The 20,237-nt window shown below is 38.8% G+C and overlaps 1 protein-coding gene across 6 annotated transcripts in view; it reads left to right on the forward strand.

The window, feature by feature from the left end:
- cacna1ib (calcium voltage-gated channel subunit alpha1 Ib) overlaps positions 1-20,237 on the forward strand; it is a 136,381-nt gene that overhangs the window by 21,781 nt on the left and 94,363 nt on the right. For 2 of the 6 annotated variants that reach the window (XM_077569873.1, XM_077569874.1), the window contains exon 1: positions 2,240-2,603. The exons of the other annotated variants lie outside the window; for them this stretch is intronic. The gene's annotated coding sequence lies outside the window, so the exon portion shown is untranslated. Of the gene's footprint in view, positions 1-2,239; positions 2,604-20,237 lie in introns of those variants that run through there. 6 annotated transcript variants of the gene reach the window in all.

The following is a 20,237-nucleotide window of genomic DNA, read 5'->3' on the forward strand; positions in this document are numbered from 1 at the left end:
AGGAGGGAAGGCGACCACAATAGTTGCTTCAAGCCAAGGTTGGGGTTTTTAATTTTCCGCATTTCATAGCAATATTAGGGTTTCAGAAAAGGCTAACGAGGTTTGAAACCAAAGTTAGGGTTGCAAGCTAGGATTGAGGTAATTGTCTGAATTTCAAGTTAGAATTAGGGTTTTGAGCAAGGGTTAAAATGTCAAAATAGGGTTCAGGTTGCAAAGTAGGTTTTGAAACATACTGTAGGCTAGGGTTTCAAACCCTAACCCTATGAAACCTAATTTCAGATTTCAAATGAGCCAGATGTTGAGTTTCCAACAACGGTTTGAAACCAAGGGTAGGGTTTCAAAAAAAGACAAATTCGGGGTTAGAACAAAGGTTATGGCTCTGGGCAGAGGTTTTGAATTAGGGTTTCAAATGAGGTTTTGGCCTCTGTGTGAGGTTTTCAATAAGGGTTAGGCTTAATTTATATGACGTTTTGGTTCCAGGATCTGAAAGCAGTAAAAGTTTCTGAAACCCTCAGAAAGGCAACAGAGGGTCCTTGAACACAACCTTGTGATGGATCAGCTCATGTTGTCTTTCCCTGAAACACAACCTCAAAAGCTAAAAAAAAAACAAAGACAAAAAGAGTGCGGCTCAGCGAGGTCATGACGGAAAATAAGATTGTTATGAAATAAGAAGTGAAAGCATGCCGAGAACCAAGATGCTAATTTTCTCCTGGTCGCAAAATGAGATTATATCAGCAGGGATCAGCGCACTTCACACTGGCGCCAATTCCACATCGCACCCGTCCATGCGCAACCTTCATTACGTGCGTCGTAGAAAAGATTTCGCCACTTGAGTCAGAGTTCTCGCATAACCAAAAACTCAAATTTTGAGGAAATAATAATAATAAGAAAAAGTCATATTGCTTGAGTTAATCAACAACTGAGAAGGCTTTTTCATAAGATAGAAAAAATATATATGTAGACATATATTTATTTGTTTACTTACTTACTTATTCTTTATTTTAATAAAACTGCAACCTTTTCCTCCAAGAAAATGCAAACTTTCATCTATAAAGGCAAGAGTTTATTCTTTTAAGAATGACACTTTTTCAAGAAATAACTCATTAAAGGATTGCAATGGTTTTATTCAAATAAATTTATCTTGAAAATAAATCTTTTAACTTAAACATATTTTTTTTGTAAAAATAAATAAATAAATGCAATAAAGAATTTGTATTTGGGAAAACAATGTTAGCACATTCAATATTTTTTTTTTATTAGACTGGCCATAAAAAACTGACTTTTCTTCCAAATTTCACATTTTAAACGTAAAGAATGCTTTTCATCTTGAAATGTACTTTTTTTTTGGGTGGAAAATAATATTCCTTTTTTTAATATAAAAGACATTTGTTTCAAAAAAAGCCAACTTAGATGTTGAAAATTAAACTGTGAATTGAGTATTATACAGGGAGCGTAAAACCCCACAGGAGAGCAAGGATAATTTTGTCCTTGTTTTATTAGTTGCAAAAATCCAGTGTGACATTTTAACACATATAGTGTGACAACCTACCCATTGGTGGGTCAACTTGTCACACGTTCACTCCCTCTATTTGATGGCTTGTAACTCTGCACTGACACAAAGTATAAAAATGACATAAATGCTAAAAAAAAAATATATACGTAAGACTTTGGTCTTTCACCTGGTATACATTTTGTTTATATATGATGTATTGATTCCAAGAAATATATAAAAGTATAAAAAGTGATACAACTAGCCCCGGTCTCCCCTAATTAAGCGTAGCAACAAATTAAGAAAAGTATTATACACAAGTACAAAGAGAAAAAAAACAGGTCTTTTTAAGAGCGATGTTGAGAGGGCGTATTATACATGAGTGCGGGTCATTTATGGGATTTTACGGTACTTATTGCTGGTCGTTAGCATCAAGTGATAAACTGTTGATTTATTTTAAAACAGCGTGCGCGCGCATATGTGCACGGGGAGGTTGCGTGTAGGAGGAGGAGGAAGAGGTTCAATCCTTTCTCACACATCACTTGAGGAATTCCCAGAGTTTGGAAGCGAGGAGGAGGACGACCGCGGACAGACGGACGCATCTGCTGCAGGCGGCGGCAGGCGGCAGACTCGAACCCGCGGCTCCTCCGATGACGCCGGCGAGCGCACGCCGATCGCGGGGAGAGAGAGGGGGGCGAGGAGGACGTGGAGGAGGAGGAGGCGGTGGAGGAGGAGAAGGAGGAGGAGACACTCCCTGCTCCAGCTCAGGTTGTCCACGGCCACGGTGACATCGCGTCGACACTCCGCTGAAGAAGTAGCGCGCACGGGATACCTCCGCCAAGGCGCGCGGCGGCTGGACGCACGGACGCTTGGCAAAAAAGTGTGTGACACGTGCAACAGGATTCCAAGCAGCGGGAATGTTTGGACGCTCGTGCACGTGGAATACCTGACAGGAGAACACGTTTTTGGATTTGCTCCAGAACCGATCCGGACATCCAGAGTGGATCCGGATTTTTTTTTTTAAATTCCATTTTCGGATTACCAGGATTTAGTCGTCTGATTATTGTTGTATTTTTCACAGCACTATTGCGGAGGTTTCATGTCGGAGGAGAAGGTAAGCATTATTATCATATGTAACATTTCATATTTTTACATAATCAATATTCTTTTTCTGGTTTTCGGTCACGTGATCTGGATTAGATTCAGTTTGAATGTGTGCCGTTCAATTTAAGCGACGCCTTACACGCGCGGAGTGATTCGGTTTTAACGACGTCGGCGCGACAGGGGGCGCTCGCTCTGCTCGAGCCGCGCATCGCTCGTGGCCATTTCATTAGGAACCCCTGCACGATCGGGAAAAATCTCAACTTGGAGTTTGGGGTGCATCATGTACACTGCTGTGGGTGCTGCGTTGACTCTGTTGGTTGCTGAGAACGTAGGAAGCCAGGATTTTTTTTTTATAAGCGGTTGTCACATGCCAAAACAATAAAGGACAAGTTCAAAGTTTAAGGTCACAAAATTGTAAAATATTTGAATCAGATTTTCTCCAACTTTGGTGGAGACGTAGTCCATATGAAGTCACTCAAATTGCTTGCATTGTTGTGACGATTGCTTTTGATTTGAATGGGATTTTCTGCGATCGTGTTCCACAAGGTTAGAAATCGCACAGTACTAAACTCTATCGTGTCACATGTCCAATAAAAGGTCTCTGCCAAGACATTCCAGATCACTCATTAGTTCGTCAATGTGATATAGTGGGATGATGTAATAAATTATTTTTGTTGTTATTGTTGTTTTTTGCATGGAAATAAGAACTTCTATTCCCTCAAGGTCAAATGGTCAGACGCCATCAGGCTATGACCTCAGTGGTGGTCTCAAGGGGCGGGGTGGTGATCAACAATGACAGGGAGCTGACGTGTGCGTGTGTGTGCGCATGCGCGTGCGTGCCTCTGTCCAGTCTTTATATTATCTCAAAACAAAGAATGTTATTATTAAAAGAAAAAAATTACTTAACTAATTTATTTGAAATTGTCTTTTGTTGACTAAAAGTCTTCTGTAAAAAAAGTAACATGAATTTTTACTCTATTTTTGCTAATAGTTTTTCTAAAAAAAAGTTTTAAAAAAGTATTTCAATCTTGAAAAACACAATTCAACTTTTTGTTGTTGTAAAACAGTTTTCTTTAAATACTGTATCCTGACAAAAAGTGACTGTTCTTATAATATAATTTTTTCCCCCTATATTTCTTTGCTCCTTTTTCTTTTTTATGTGATGATTCTATACAAATATCTTTTTTTTTTTTTTTTTACCAGGCATTAAAAACAAATCTAAAAAACCTAAGAATTTAATAAAGTAAGATTTCTGTCTTTTTTTTTTTTTCAGAACCCCCCGAATATAATCTTAATACTGTATAAAGAAATCTTTTCACAAAGATTTTTTTTCTCATCTCGATACAAAATGTATTTTCATCCCACATTTTTTTTTCCCCACGAAAGCCCCTAAAAGAAGTGAAAGCTAAAAATCAACAGGTGGTGCCATTCGACATGTCACGGTGAACATCCATAACGTCCGTCCGCATATCGTTGCTGTTCACGTGCGGCTTGTAAATATTGAATATACATAATAGAATAAAAGGGCAAGTCGATAGATGCGGTTGAGCCGCATCGGCGACGCGCTACGCTCTCCGCGCTTTACAAATCTTCAGGGACGTCGGCTGCATATCGCAGCACGAGCGTTATTGATTTTCAGAGGGGAGGTGTCACGGGGAGCTCAGGTCAATGCTTTGATTCACTCGCCATTGATACGTTTCCCGTACTGAAGGTGGACGCGTCAAATTGATGAATATGAACGACGGCAACAGGATTGCGCATCTCAAATGCGGCAACTAAACACTTTAAAGCCAAACTCCGTTATGCTCCTCACCCTTCATCCTTTTACCTGATGTTATTATTTCCTGCCGCGACCAATCAAGCGACCAATCGTCCTCCCGAGCAACCCTCAATCACTGTGCACCTCGCCTCGATCGATAGGGTCCCATAACTCAGCGCGCCCCCTCCCCCCACTGACCCCGACCACCGGTCTTCACTGCCCCCTTGGGCATGGCGCACGCTCACGCGCACCATCTATTTCTATAAATGTCAAAAGCTACCGTATTTCCGCAAATAGAATCCAGGGGTACTTTATTTACTTACCTGCAGGTGGGGGAGGTGTCTACTAGAGGAAGAGGCAGGGGGTTGTTTGCCCTGGAGGGGCAGGCCCCGCCCAGCTAAAATTGATATTTGACATCCATAGCCATCAATGGCAGTCAATGAGATTTAATTTTTCAGATGTGAATTGGGATAGTATGTGTTTTGGTGGGTGCTGTTGTTTTGGTTAGCAACAGCTTTTTGGGGATATATATACATATATATTTCCTTTTTTTCAAGTCCAGTTTTCTTAGTAAGAATCATTAACTCTTTGACTGCCAGACGTTTTCAGAAAAGGGATGCCGTGGGTGCCAGCCGATTTAAGCATTTTGACTGATCTTTCAAGGTCCACAGAAAATTATGTGTTTGGACTATGGAAACACATATAGTTCAAATGAAAGATTGGGCTCTCATCTTTCATCAGAAAAAAAAAGTTTGTTACTACCTTATTCCGTTTTTCAGTAATCAACAATAGAAAATGGTTAGTTTCACCTCTGTTTTGAAACAAACGTCTTTTAACGTCTTTGGCACTCCTCCCTAGGATTTTACTAAACGTTATTTAACGTTTTTGGCAGTCAAAGAGTTAACCAGAAAAAACTCCCCCAAAAAAAAAAGTAAGAATCATTAACGGCCGCCAATCAGAACATGTGTGAAGCGAGCGGAAAGCGTCTTGTAATTGTTGACACGTGTGGCGTCGCCTTGCGACGTCTTAGCGCGCGTGTTTGTCGCACAGCTTGAGCAAACGGCTAAATGAGAACCTGCGCTGGTAGATGGCGGCAAAGGCGGCGAGCAGATGGAAGCTGAGGCGACACCCCGCTTGCCTCCCAGACGGATCGCCCGCAGCCTCACTCGCGCGTCCATTCAGCCCGATGCCACACTTTAGGGAGCGTCAAAGCACTGACTCAGCATTTTAAAAAAAATAAAAATAAATAAATGTTGTGCTTTTTCTCTATGAAGGTTTGGAAGAAAAAGATTTGGTACCGTCCAATGTCACAAAGGAAAATGTTCAGAATTTTTTTTATGTGAATGGGCCAAAGACTAATAAAAAAAGGGTTACACCGAAAACTGTAAAAACATTTGTGTTAACGGTACCAACTAAAAACAAGTATTCTCATTTAAAGCAACACTAAATAGGATTTGAAACTTCAATTCATATTTTCATAACTCTGCCGATGAAACATTGATTTACAAGCGAGATGAATGAAACTTTGGTTACGGCCTGAGGGGCGTCCGTCATCATTTTACTGGCACTAAACGACTTTCCAAACGATGCTGCCTTTGCGGGGACTCGGCTCTTTTTTAGTAGGTAGCTTTCCATTGGAAAATTGAGTGGTAGCAATAAATAATCATCAGGGGTGTCGCTGCCCTTTGCGGAAAAAAAATAAATAAAAAATTGCTCTAACAACTAGTTCAAATGAACTGAAGTTACAAAACAAAAGTCGAAATGAAATAAAAAGTAACTTTAATGAAAAATCCCAAACTATTCTAATCCTGGTTTCGGAATCGCGGAATTTTCCCACACTTTGGAGTGTGTTTCATTGTGAATCAACACAAAATGGCTGCCTTCCTGTACATTTCTGTTCGACATTGACTTCCATGCGTCCTGCTACGATGAACACCTGTGTCGGATTTCATGAGAAGCGGTTGAATATTTATGTACTTTTCAACTTCTTCATTCCTTTCCATTGAGGCAGCAAAAAAAAAAAAGTGACAACCTTCCTTTCAGTCAGCGATTTCATCCCTTGTCGTGTTATTCATTGTCAGAATACCTGATGTGTCACCTTTACCATGATTTTCAACTGGTAAGGGTTGCGCGTCTGCGGAATGGGTTAAAGACTCAGGTGGCCAAAATCTCCCTGTTGTTTGTTAGCATCTAGCGCAGCGCTAATGACTGCGTGTTTGTGTGGCGATGCCGAGACATCATTAAAAAGTCGCCACACAAACACACCTGCTCCCTTTTCGCCGGCCTCATTCCACTTTGCTTCCAATTTGCCGTCCGATTGGTTCCTGCTCACCTCTGCCGCTCTCCCGTAATTGCTCCGCACTTTTATTTTCTACCCTAAATGCTTCACTTTATCTTTTATGTTCTAAATGACTGAATAGAATTGATGCTATCTTAGCCTGAGGATTGCTAATACTTCTTCTCATCCGTCTTAAAGAATCTATAAACAATTGTTTGTTTGTTCTCGCTCTTCTCTTCAGGGCTTCCCCAACAGGTGCACATTATGATTTAAAATTTTAAATAAGCACAAATTGATTATTTCAATCTTTTTGCACGAGCGCGACGTCCTGCTCTGAACAGTGGCGTTAGCGCTGATGCTAATAACAAAAGAAACAACTGACCTCAGCCACCAAAACCTTGAGCTACGACAAATATACAATTGTTTTCAGTTTCCAAGCCACTTCATGAAGAAAAACATATAAATGTGTTCAGTTACCGAGCTTCCTCATGGTGTTAAACATACAATTGTTTACCATTTCTGAGCCGCTTCGTGTTCACAAACATCCAATTTTTAGCAGTTACCGAGCCACTTCACGATGACAATATATACATTTGTTAACAGTTATGAAGCCACTTCATGATGACAAACATACAGCTGTTTTCATACCAAGCCACTTCATGATGGCAAACAATTTCTAGCAGTTATCAAACTGCTTTATGATGACAAATATAGGCCTACATCTATTTATAGTAACCAAGCCACTTCATAATTACACATACATCCGTTTACATGTACCAAGCCACTTCATAATTGCAAACATTCACCTGTTTACAGTTACCAAGCCGCTTCATGATGACAAACAGTTACTGAGCCACCTCAGGACAAGCATCATACATTTGTTTACAGTTGAAAATCTGCCTTGTGATGAGAAACATACAATAATTTTGTATTTTGCGCCTTTTCATGATAACAACTATAATTATTTGGAGTTATGGAGACGCTTCATGATGACAAAGGCACAATTGTTTGGTTATTGATCTGCTTCGTGATACAAACGAGAATAACCTTGGGCAACGAGCCACATGCTGCTTCATCAAGCATGTTAGCCTTCCGTGCTAAATTTCGATGGCGTCCGAGGCCTCGCTAGTTTCCTCATTCGTCTGAAGCGCATCTTGATTTTATTCGGCGCTCAAGTGACACCATTCAAAGACGAATGGATCCAATATCCGCCGCTCTCAATTCAATGCGTTATCCGCCGATAGACATTTTGCGCCGGCACGTTTTGAGGGAGTGCAACCATTCAATCGCCATTCCGAGAATCAGATCAGTCGAGAGCTGTTGGTGGAAATAAGATGATGGCAAACCTTTGATGAATTGCTCCCGAGTGCAATAAGGTGCGACAGTTCATTGTGCTAACGGGATCTTGTGAAGCTGAAGTACAGGAAAGGACACAAAAATTGGGGTGCGTGCCCTCCTGGGGGGAAAAAAAGAGAAAAGATGAGCTGTATATACCTGGATTGTGCTCGTAGTTTTGCTATATTTGGATTTTTTAAGGGGAGGAGACAGACCAAGAATCAGAAGCACTTTTCAAATGACCAAAAACAAGGCCTGAAATCAAAACACTCTAGAAGCAGTTGGGTCAAAAATAACCCAAACTGAGTCAAAAACGGAAATGACCCATTTTTGGGGGGGTTATTCATTTAACCCCAAAAGTTCTGTCAAACGAATAACTCACAAATATTTATTTTATACAACTCCTCTTACATACTGCCAAGAAATAATTGGGCTGTTTTGTGGTTTATTTGTTTGACCCAACCTTTCAGGTTAAAGTTTTATTTAACACAAAAAGTTGGGTTGGTCCCTTTTTGACCCTTTTTTGGTTATTTTTGAGTGAATCATCAGATAAATAGACACAAAAAATAACTCCCGACCCACTACTCACAATAATTTATTTCTTTATTGTGCAAAACAACACAAACCGTTGGGTCGTTTTGATACAGAACTAACCCAAAGTTTGGTCAAATTGACCCAAGTAGCGCGTTGGTCTAATTTTTGACCACAATTTGGTTCTTTTTGACCTAGCAGTTTCAAGCGTGTACAACTTTAAAAGCAGTTGTTGTTTTTTTGTTTTAGGTTGTTTTGTTTTTCATGAAACAACTCAAAGTTGGGTCAAATTGACCGAAGTTGTGGGTCAGTCCTTTATGACCCAATTTGGCTTATTTTTGACCCAACTGTTATTAGAGGGTTGGAGTGTCCTGTCATGCTGATTTTTGGTGCTTCATTGGAGCAGAATTTGTTTATGAATCTTCTAACGATCTTCAAATTGATGATGAGTCGATGACTCCTATTGAGCCTATTTGGTAGAATGAAGGTCGCTTCAATATATTTTTTAAAAATTCAACAAACAACTGTGTCGCGTCTGCGGGTATATTTTATTTACCTTCAACACTGGAGCGGAGTTGTAATAACCTCGAGTGATGGAGTGGTAATTATCCGTCCATTTTGTTACAACGCCGTGGAAATTTTCAACATCCTTATCGTCTACAAACATATTTCTTAACAAGATGTCACTGTTGACTGGTTACAATGATTTGAAGTTCCGCCGCGCCGTCGTCATTTATTTCAGAACTCCTGCAAATTTAAAGTTAGAAGAGTGCGAGAGCACCCCCAGATCTTTTTTTTTTTTTTTTTTCCCAGGAGAGCTCAGTATTGTTCATTCGATTTGACATCATCATTGCTCTCCTTTTTTTTTTTAAAAAACAAATAAATTAAAAAAAAATTAATAAATGTTTTTTTTTTAATATATATACATATACACACATATATAGATATATATATACATATATATATATATATATATTTTTTTTGTATGTGGGTGAGTATGTGTATGTGCGTGTGTGTGTGCGTGCGAGCGCGTGTGTATTCATCAGTTCACCTAAAGCCCATTAAAAAAAATCCCATACTAATAATATAATATAATAATAAATTGCCAAATGCAGAAACATCAATGTAATGTAATGCACCCCCAGATCTGATGGTAGAAACGTGGTACTGCACTCTCGGCCTTAATGGCTTCAACTTTAACTTGAGGGATTAACGCTTTTATGTTGGCACAAGAACTCCATTGATTTTCTGTGAGACCCAAAATGAAAAGTAGCTAAGATCAGGTCTTCTTCCAACTGATTTTCTTCAAACTCCTGTCAGAACAACCACCTTATTGATATGGAACATTAGTGGATGATTGAGTTGTTAAAGTAACAACGTTAAGTAAGATGCAAAAAAACGCCAGGCAGAAAATAGCATCCCCACTCGCTTCCAGCAGAGGTGGGCGGGATTCGCGTTTGGATTTTCACCACAATGGAAGGGAAGAAGAAAAAAGATGCAGAAGGATAAACGTTATTTGGAGGCAAGAATGAAAGTGACGCTCAACTTCACGGCTCCTCGCTTCCGCCGCCGTCCGTCTTTTTTTACGCGCTTCAGCTTTAATTATCAGCTGGCGGCCACCGTCAGCCCGCAAACGCTTCTGACAGCCAGGTGCACGCACGCACGCACGCACACACACACAAATACACACACATTTCTCTACAAACATACACATAAGCTGGATCACACAATGATATTTTAACAGTGCGCAATCACACGCCTCCATAAACATAAACAATAAGAAACACCAGCTGATATGAACAATAGGACAATATACCAAGTATATGCACACACACACACGTACACACTTACACGTACTGGCGGGGCCATAAACAATGATGGCGGTATTGCCAGGCGGCTTGGAAATGAGAAGCCGGGCAAGCCAGGATTAATTAGGTGGGAAATGGAAAGCGAGCGAGATGGAAGCGTGCCAGAGTGCTGGGAAATAAAGATGCGAACAAACAGCAACAAGCAAATTGTTTCAAAGATGATGACAAGATTAGGACTTTTGGACGAGCCCGTCACGACTCAATTGAAGGAAATGTGCTAAAAATAGGGGAATAAAGTTTGAGAAACTAAAAAAAAAAAAAAGTTTCAGAAAAACGAAATTGCAAAATGACTAGACAAGAAGCAGTAAGGGTACAAAAAAAAAAGTCCTAAATTACCAGGAACATTTTATTTATAAGATTAGAGTCGGCAGAGTTATTAAATTTAAAACAAAATGTAATAGCATTTCAGAAACAATGAAGACATAAATACTAGGATGTTGCAATGGTAGGAGCATCGTTGCAGATACGTATTGATTCGTATTTTATGATATACTGTGCATATATATATATATATATATATATATATATATACAGTATGTATATACACACACACCTTTGAAGCTCTCCAAATATTGACGTGAAGGCCGACTTGCAGTGTATTACATTGTGCGACTTTGTTCCACTGCCTTGTTACATTGTCTTGTCGTGCCGTTGCATCAGGAGGAAAACGTCAAAGATCATTTTGGGTCAACGTGACGGGCCGCTAACGAGTGTTTCGTTGTTTGAAATATGTCATGTAGCGCCTGGTCAGTCACAACAGGCGCAACACTTTTAGTGCTTTGGTTTCATTCTATATGAAATGAATCCAATAAAAATGATTTCATCAGAATGTGTTTATGTATGATTGCATGTTTGGTGGTCCGTTCATAAAAAAAAAAACGGGTTGGGGGGGGCTGACATTTTTGTAGATCGGCACTCCTCAAATTTGCGCCATTTTAACGTCAACATATTTCGAGGGGTCAGCAAAAAGCAAAAAAACAAAACAACAAATGATGAAATAACTAAGTCACTATTGCACCATTGCGAAGAATGTAGTTGTTGTAAAAGTGAGCGTCTTGCGCTTTCAAGCAAGTCCAAAAGCTTGTCTGTCAGTGCCAGGCGCCCGCCGGCACTGTTTAAAGCAAGTCTTTTGCAGTTGTGGGTGAAAAATAAAAAAAAAAGTCTGTTAAGCGCAAACATTCTCCACCAATAAATATCTCTGCTAAAATGTTGCACTTATTTACTGTATAATTTTAGGTGGTCAAATTACCCATCAAACTATGAACTACATCCATTTTTTGGGCTTTCAAAGCTAAAGCGAATTTATATTTCTATCTGTTTCCGTTTTGCAGCAATTAGCATTAGAAAATAGCTCAGTTTCATCATTATTCAGAAATCTGTTTAGAATTCTGAGTAATTGAGGTTTTTTTTTCAACATGGTCCTGGTTCATTTCTTATGCTCTTTTGCCACCTGCTGGCCATTTGTGTAATAACTACCTCTTTTTTTTTTTTTTACCGTTCTTTGCAGTTGAGAAGCTGCATCAAAGCTTTCTGGATGCTCCAGCATAAAACAAAACAAAACCTTAAAAACGTATAAATACGTCTTTGGGACACTTACGTTTAAAATAGAACGTATTTATACGTTTTGGGGAGCAATTCTAAAATGTGATTAATCTGATAAAAAAAAAAAATAGTTTGACAGCTATTATTTTAATGTTCAATTTTAGATTACTTGTTTGCTATGCATTGCTTATGAAAAAAATACGGAAATATGACATACTGTTCATGGTTGTCATCACACAGAAACTAAAGTGTTTAGAGGTTTAGGGGCTAGTGTAAGGGTTAGGTTTAGTAGTGGAGCAGTCATTATTTTTGCTTCTGAAAAACAAGCCTCGGATACACTGAAACCACAATTCTATGCTCATGAATTTGTAGTCATTAAAGCACTACACAGCAGTTGCAAACATCGGCGGCATTATGAGGGCATTATTTGCTACACAGCTTTAATAATCATATAAGTGTAATATATTGTGTTGAATGAAAAAAGAGCTGTTTATATTTATTCAAATATTACAAAAAAAGGACAAGCACAGCAACATAAAAATGTGAGCGTGAATCCGTAATAAGTGAACCGCCAAGTCGAGGGTTGACGTTCAATAATCTTCAGCAAAAAATGAGGCTGACCTGAAATACTTCCTGATTTCATTTTTCTTTTTTCAAATGAACGACAATGACAAACGTAATACGATGTCGCCATCTCGTGGTCGATGGTGAAATTACACCGAAAATAAACGGGAGGCACATAATTGAGCAATCTATCAATGTATATTGAGCTTGTATCATCACAAACTTGTCATTTTCCACGATGCTAATACAAATTTGGCTGTGCTTGAAAGAAAAAGAGAATAAAATAAGATGATTCCATAAAATGAATTTAGGAATTTAAGATTAGCTCAAGAGTTTGGAGTTCTGTTTTTAAAAGTAAAAAGTTGTGTTGGAGTTGTCTGCTTTCGCAATGAAATCATCAAAGACCTCTTTCAAAGACATTTTCAATCAAATAATAACTCTTTCAAATTAGCCTCCTAATATTTAGAATAAACAGATTTTTTTGTTTTGTTTCTTTGCACTCGGGCTAATCTGGAACCACAAATAATAATAATAATAATAATAATAAAAGAAAGTCTATTTTAATCAATTCACAAATTGCATTTATATTCTATTGGACTCGCTTGTACACTGTTACAGATTAATGTTGATGATGATGATGATGATGATGAAGAAGAGGAAGGTAGCAGGAAAAACGAAGAGCATCGATTGGACGACAGGCCGCCGTCGTATCCACTTTCGGTGTTCTCGCACAATCTCAGCAGGGCCGCACTTACTATCTACTCGCCACCTCAAGCAACCTTCAGCCCCCCAAACCTCCCCCCACACACAATGTTCAATTAAAATCCGCTCTAATCCAATATCAGCCTGTCGTTTTTTTGAGATTAAAACGACAACAATTCCAGGCTTCTTGGTGGGACTGTTTATCAGATAAAGTCATCTGAAAAGGCGGACTTGTCGCCACACACGCATTCCGCCGTTAATCTGCCAGGCCTCCAAGTTTATCTATTTTTACCTCCGCTACCACGTCCACACACTGCTGCCGTCCACAGCAGCCAAGAAATACTTCTGCTTCCCAGACCTTTTCTTGCGCTAAATGTCACCCTGCTAACTTCTGAGAAAAGAAGCGACACTTTGTCGCGCAAAAGGAAGAAAAAAAAAAAAAGCAATGGAAGAAGACAGGATTTATGTCACTGGGCTCTATTTTTATGGTCATTATTACTTGTATAAATATATCATGCATACAAAAAAAAAAAACTTTCCTTCAAAGCGGCAATACGCTAACAAACAGTGCAGCCGCCACCCTGCTCGTGTGCTAGCTCGGGTTAGCACGTTAGCTCACATGCGTGATATCGTTAGCGTGCCTCTCGGTATGACAGTAGCGGAGCGCGAGGATCTATGGCGGGTAAAAATAAACGTGGAGGGCAGCTGCAGCGCGCGCCATGAGCAGCGTTAGCGTTAGCGCCCATTCGTCTACGTAGCCTCGCTCCAGCCGTGCGTGCTGACAAATCGCCTCGTCGACACGCAACCTAGAAAAGACAAGCATATGCACGATACGTCTTTGTCATACGCTTGCAAAAGTGTGCTGAGTGCTTTTTTTTTTTTTTTTTTTATGGCGGCCATTTGAGGACGATTGAGTCCCGCATGAGTTGAATTATGTGGAGCTACCTGTGTCTGCCAAAAGGGGGCGCCTAAGTCAATCTTTAGTCAAGATCAGACCTTTTTTTTTTTTTTGCTGTTTTCAAACGTTGCTGAATTGTTTCCAAAATTTAAATTTGCTAATAATTGGCCACATCTCTTGGACGCGCCTGTATTTGAAATAATAATAATTTCCAATCAAAATAACTTCCTGTGCATTTTATAGTATAATTTTGAGGCTTTTTTTTTGAGTCTACTCAAGATAGACATGACTAGCAAATTTCATGTTGCTAAGTTAAACTTGGTTCGGGGGCTGAATTTCAACAAAAATCTGATTGTGTGCCAATTTTTCGTACCTTTTGAGGCTTTTTTTTGTGCGGGTGTATTCATGAATGACATGTCTGCGAAATTTCAGGATGTTAAAGTGAAACTGGATTTGAGGGCTGAATTTTGCCATAAAACGGAAAAGTTTCCTACCGATTAAATTTGTGACTGCTGCAGGCTGCTTCAAACCAAAATGGCTGCCTATGTCTTTTTCAGACTTGGGTTTTGAGATTTTGTTGTCGGCATATTTATGATAGACATGTCTACCAAATTCAATGCTGCTCAGTGGAATTGACGTCAGCGGCTATATTTAAAAAAAGAAAAAAGAAAAAAAAGAAACCATAGCCAATTTTGAATGGAAAAGTCCTTGAAATGGCTTAATTATGAATTTCAATTTGTATATTATGCGTTTCATACCTCTGCTGAATTATTCATACGTATTGGGGAGTTAGTCAAGCAAGACGAGAGCAAACCGTCAGCAATTAGTGGAAAAACAAACACTGCAGCTCCGAACCACGCAGACTTGCTTCTTTGCCAAACGCAACCAAATTGTAATTGAAACCGTTTATGCAAATGCGCTTCAACGATATGAAATCAAACGTTGTTTGAGTCACAAACACTTTCCAAGCGGAAACACAACGCGCGCCTGTTTGCTCTGTGCCGCAACGAGACAAATGTAGACGAGCAAAGCGAGGAATAAGAACTCTGCATATTTAAACACGACAGCGCAACGCAGCGTTTGAGCAAAAATGTTGAGTCACAAAAGTAGGGAGCGAATAATGCGGGACTACCATTCAAGATGTTTCAAAGAATGCACTTGAAAATGCTGCACAGCCACAACAATAGGTGGCGCTATAACTAGAATTAAATAGTGAATCTGAAGCCAAGAGGAGGTTGTGTTAAAAATAATTCATAATAAGAAATTCAAGACAGCGATGAGGTTTCAAGACAAAAGTAGGGATTAACTTTCACGCTTCAAATCTGGTTTAATTTTGGAAACAATTTTATGGTTTTAAATTTAAAAATGTGACGTTCAAACTAAAGCTGAGGGTTCCATACGGGTTTCAAGCACAGATGGTTCCACGCCAAGGTTGGGGTTTTCAAGTTATGATTTCAAGTTTGGGTTTCAAATCAGGATTTGGGCAAATCAAGTTCGGGTTTCAAACGAGAGGTAGGATGCAAGGATTCAAATGAGGGTTTCAAGTCACCTTTAACTCTTTGACTGCCAGACGTTTTCAGAAACGGGACGTCGCCAGTGCCAGCCGATTTAAGCATTTTGACTGATCTTTCAAGGTCCACAGAAAATGTTGTGTTTGGACTATGGAAACACACATACTACCAAATGAAAGATTGGACTCTCATCTTTCATCAGGAAAAAAAAGTTTGTTTCTACCTTATTCCGTTTTTCAGTAATCAACAATAGAAAATGGTTAGTTTCACCGAAATGCTTTGTTTTGAAACATAAAGCGGAGAAAAAGAGCTTTTTGTGAAACGATGTTATTTCATGCATTCTAGTGAATTGTACACTTCTTTTTGTCCATGAATGATGCCACAAACACCTAAATAGTGCTTTACTTCTGTAATACACCACCACCAACAATGAAAAAGTGTTTTTGGATTGCAAAATAAGTTTATTTCCATTCAACAGTGTAACAATTTGACAAAACAATTTCGCAAACTATTTACAAATGTGTGCAACTGTGGTACTACTTACAATTATGTGGATGTTTCAAATACAGTTTTTCTTTTTGTAAAGCTCTCCTGCGTGCAAGGAGACGCCGCTGGACTCGCACAACAGTTTACTTTCACTTTGTCCGTTTCGCGTGCAAACGTTACACTTTCTTGACCGCCTTTTTTCCCGGGGAATAAATAGCAAGTAGCAGACTGTACACACTCCTCCGATGAATATGCATTGGACTCGGGGTACTCTCCGTCGTCCGATCGAACGTCCGCCTGTGCGTGCTCGGTTGTGCTGCGCGTTTATGACGTCGTCATAGCCGCCGCGTCAGCGGTTCCAATTTCGCCGTCAAGCTCGGATTCACCATCATCATCATCATCGATGATGATAATCGTCGTCGTCATCAATGTGCTCTTTTAGCGTTGGTCGATGCCTTTCGTCTTGTAAGTGTAGAGCTGCTTGCAAACGGGCACCACTTCCTCCTCAGCCATCTAGCCCCCCCCCCCCCCCCCACGTCTCCTACTGCCGCGTCAATGCTTTCCATCCACGGAGTCATCACCCTCATCATCATCATCGATGATGATCATCGTCATCATCAATGTGCTCTTTTAGCGTTGGTCGATGCTTTTGGTCTTTGAAAAAAAACGGCTCGGGCGTGAGCTCCTCACAACCGGTCGCCATTTTTCCTTTGTTTTCCATTCTGATCTCCTGCTCGACGCTCTAGCGCCGCCTCTACTGACGCCCACCCGATCTTGTCAAAAGACAGTCATAGCTGCCCTCTATGAGCCAAAAATAGTCCTTAGGCACAACAGACCTAATTGAAACTTTCACCACAGATGCGGAAGGCTTCCCTCCACCAGTTTCAAAAATATATATATATAAAAAAAAATTGGATGACGTCTTTTGACGTCATTGGCAGCCCTCCGTAGGTTTTTACTTGACGTCTTTAAACGTCAGTGGCAGTGAAAGAGTTAAGGTCTCGCATTAAAATAGGAAACCAAGGTTAGTGTTTCAGGTTCAAGTTATTGTTAACCAGGGTTTTAAACGAGGGTTCGGGTTTTAAATGAGGGCTTCAAACCTTGGTTGGGCTTCAAGCCAGCATTTCAAATTTCTCACAGATGATTAGTTTCGAGGGACGGATACGTTTTCAAATTCAAATTTGGCAAACATTTAATGTTACAGATTTCAGATGAAGGTTTGTGTTTGAAGTTATGGTGTCAAGTTAGGGTTTCAAACCTGGACTAGAATTTCAAATCAGATTTACAGTAATCACTTTAGAGCTTTAAACCATGGTTAAGGTTTCAAGCGCTAACATTTGAAACCAACGTTAATGTTTCAAGAATATTTGGGTATCAAGTTAGGGCTTGAAATGAGGGTTTTGAACTAGACCTTGGGTTTTAAATTACATTTTTTTAGTTGTAGTTATACTTTATTTTATTTATATGTTTACATTCCTATTTCATATGTTGTTTTTATTTTTAATTTTTTTGTAAAATACTGTCTCAGTCTTTAACTATTTTTTTTCATCTTCAGTATTTATTATTTGTTGTCCTTTTATTGTCATTTTTTTAATATGCAGTTAATTTTTTTTTTTTTTTTTTTAGATTTTATTCAAAATATTTTTTTTCATTTGTGTTTGCAGTTTCTTTACATTCTATCTCTGTTTATTGTGAAGTGTGACATCCAGTAAGTGCATTTGTAAAAGACCTTAAATGCACTAACTTAATTAGCTTGCAGGCTAAAAGATGCAAAATGTGTGCGCCTTCGGTGCTTCCAGTTCAATTCATCACCAGTGCATGAAGGAAAATCCAATACTTGTACATTTCCACTAACGACCTGAGTGTGTGTGTGTGTGTGTGTGTGTGTCACTGATCAGTAAGGGTCAAAGTGCAACCGGCTTTGGGTTCACTTGAAGGTTTTATGGCCTTCCGTAGAAAGATGAAACACACACACACACGCATAGACACACACACAAATGCAGAAAAACGACATCATGTTGACGTATGTGCAGCTATGAACTAAATAAAAGAGATTGTGTTCAATGCATTTGCATTGTAACATTTGTTTAGTTTCCTTTTTGGAATGAAGTGCATGAATGCAAACGTCATCACGTGTAGTTCAGAGCTGCGCAACACAAGACACGAATATAGAATGAAAATAGAAAGCCAGTTTGTTTTTCCACAGCTTTTTAAAAATACAATTTCATTATTTTCACGTGGCATTTATTCAAATGTTATGTAGAGTTTTCTCTTTATTTGTAATGTGATATATTTTGTAAATGTACATGTTTAATTTTGTACAATTTGTGTTTTTATATTTATATTTTATAAATTTGGTATTGTTCATAATTATTTTCATTTTCAATTTTAACTCTTTGACTGCCAGACGTTTTCAGAAAAGAGATGCCGTGGGTGCCAGCCGATTTAAGCATTTTGACTGATCTTTCAAGGTCCACAGAAAATGATGTGTTTGGACTATGGAAACACACATACTACCAAATGAAGGATTGGACTCTCATCTTTCATCAGAAAAAAAAAGTTTGTTTCTACCTTATTCCGTTTTTCAGTAATCAACAATAGAAAATGGTTAGTTTCACCTCTGTTTTGAAACAAACGTCTTTTAACGTCTTTGGCACTCCTCCATAGGATTTTACTAAACGTTATTTAACGTTTTTGGCAGTCAAAGAGTTGTTAATCATTTATCATTTTGATTAAAATATTTGTATTAGTGCTTTTATTTTTGTTTTAAAATTTTCACAGTTATTCATACTTTTGTATCTAATTTAATGAATGTATTTATTCATCAACAGTATTGTATTTTAATTTGATGTTTTTAAATGTATTGTAAGTGAACTTTCCTTTGATTTGCTATTCACCACATTTCTTTTCATTTTGTTTACATTTTTAATTTTCCTTTAATTTTTTTCACTTTTCCTATCATTTGTTTTTATTTTTACTTCCATTTTCAGTTTTTTTGTTGAATTATTATTTTTGTCATATTTTTTCAGTTATTCAATTATTTCTAAATGATTATTTGCATTTTACATGACATTTTCATTTTTCATTTTTTAGATGATTTTTTAAAAAATTCTATTATTTTCTTTTACCATTTGAGTTATTTTTTTATTTTCAGTTTTCCATTTACACTTGTTTACTTTTACATCTTTAAAATTTCACTCGGTGATTATGAAATGCTATTTTTTATCACAATTTGATCATCGTTTCAAAGAACCTGCTTTCCCCCCAAAAAAAAACAAGTGTGTCCATTTTTAAGTCAAAAGGTCACATTTGGCATTCCTCCGCCAAATGTCATGACATTTGCAAAGTCGTTAGTCGCAAAACTGTGCTGCTGCCAACTTGTGCGGCGCTTGCGATTCTTCCATCGGGCGCAGGAAGTAAAATTCACATTAGAACAAGTGACATAGCAGTGATGCTAATGAGAAAAAAAAAAGCGCAGACCAAATGTCGTCTGGTGTAACGAAGACATAAAAGCGGACAACGAAAAAAAAAATAAAAAATAAAATAAATTTTAAAAAAAATAAATATAAAAAATAAAAGCGGACAACTTCTAAGCGATCAAACGTGCGTGTGTGCGCGCGTGTCCACAGGTTGCAGTGTCATATTCGTACATGTCGTTTGGCCGCCAGCAGCAGACGGACTGCAAAGAAAACAACTTTTTTGTGTGTCCTTTTTTTTTTGTCCGCACGGAGCTCGACTGCGATGCATAATTCAAAGGCGGCCACATTGCTTCTGCCCATTTCGCACTGCGGTCCCGCCGCCGAAAACACGGCGGGCCAATTAAATCTGTGCCACAGTCCCCTCAAAACAAGAAGGTGTGTGTGTGTGTGTGGGGGGGGGGAGGTTAGAGTTCTTGTCGCAACGCTCTAATAAGGCACGTAATGATGACGAGCAGGGACTCGAAAATCCAACTTCCATTATCAAGGTAGCTTTGAGATTTGGAGTCGAAACTTAGTTTGGGTCCTGCTGGCGACTTAATTTGAGGTCACTGAGTGAAGATGTAGAATTCTAAATGAGTGACGAATCGGATCTGCGCGACCCGACTAATGCGTCTTTTCTCACTTAACGAAATATGCACCATCAAGTCATCTTGAAACGAGTCATCATCTCATCACTCACGTAACGCTGATG

The sequence above is a fragment of the Vanacampus margaritifer genome, chromosome 7 (assembly GCF_051991255.1).
Source record: "Vanacampus margaritifer isolate UIUO_Vmar chromosome 7, RoL_Vmar_1.0, whole genome shotgun sequence".
Classification (NCBI taxonomy): Eukaryota; Metazoa; Chordata; class Actinopteri; order Syngnathiformes; family Syngnathidae; genus Vanacampus; species Vanacampus margaritifer.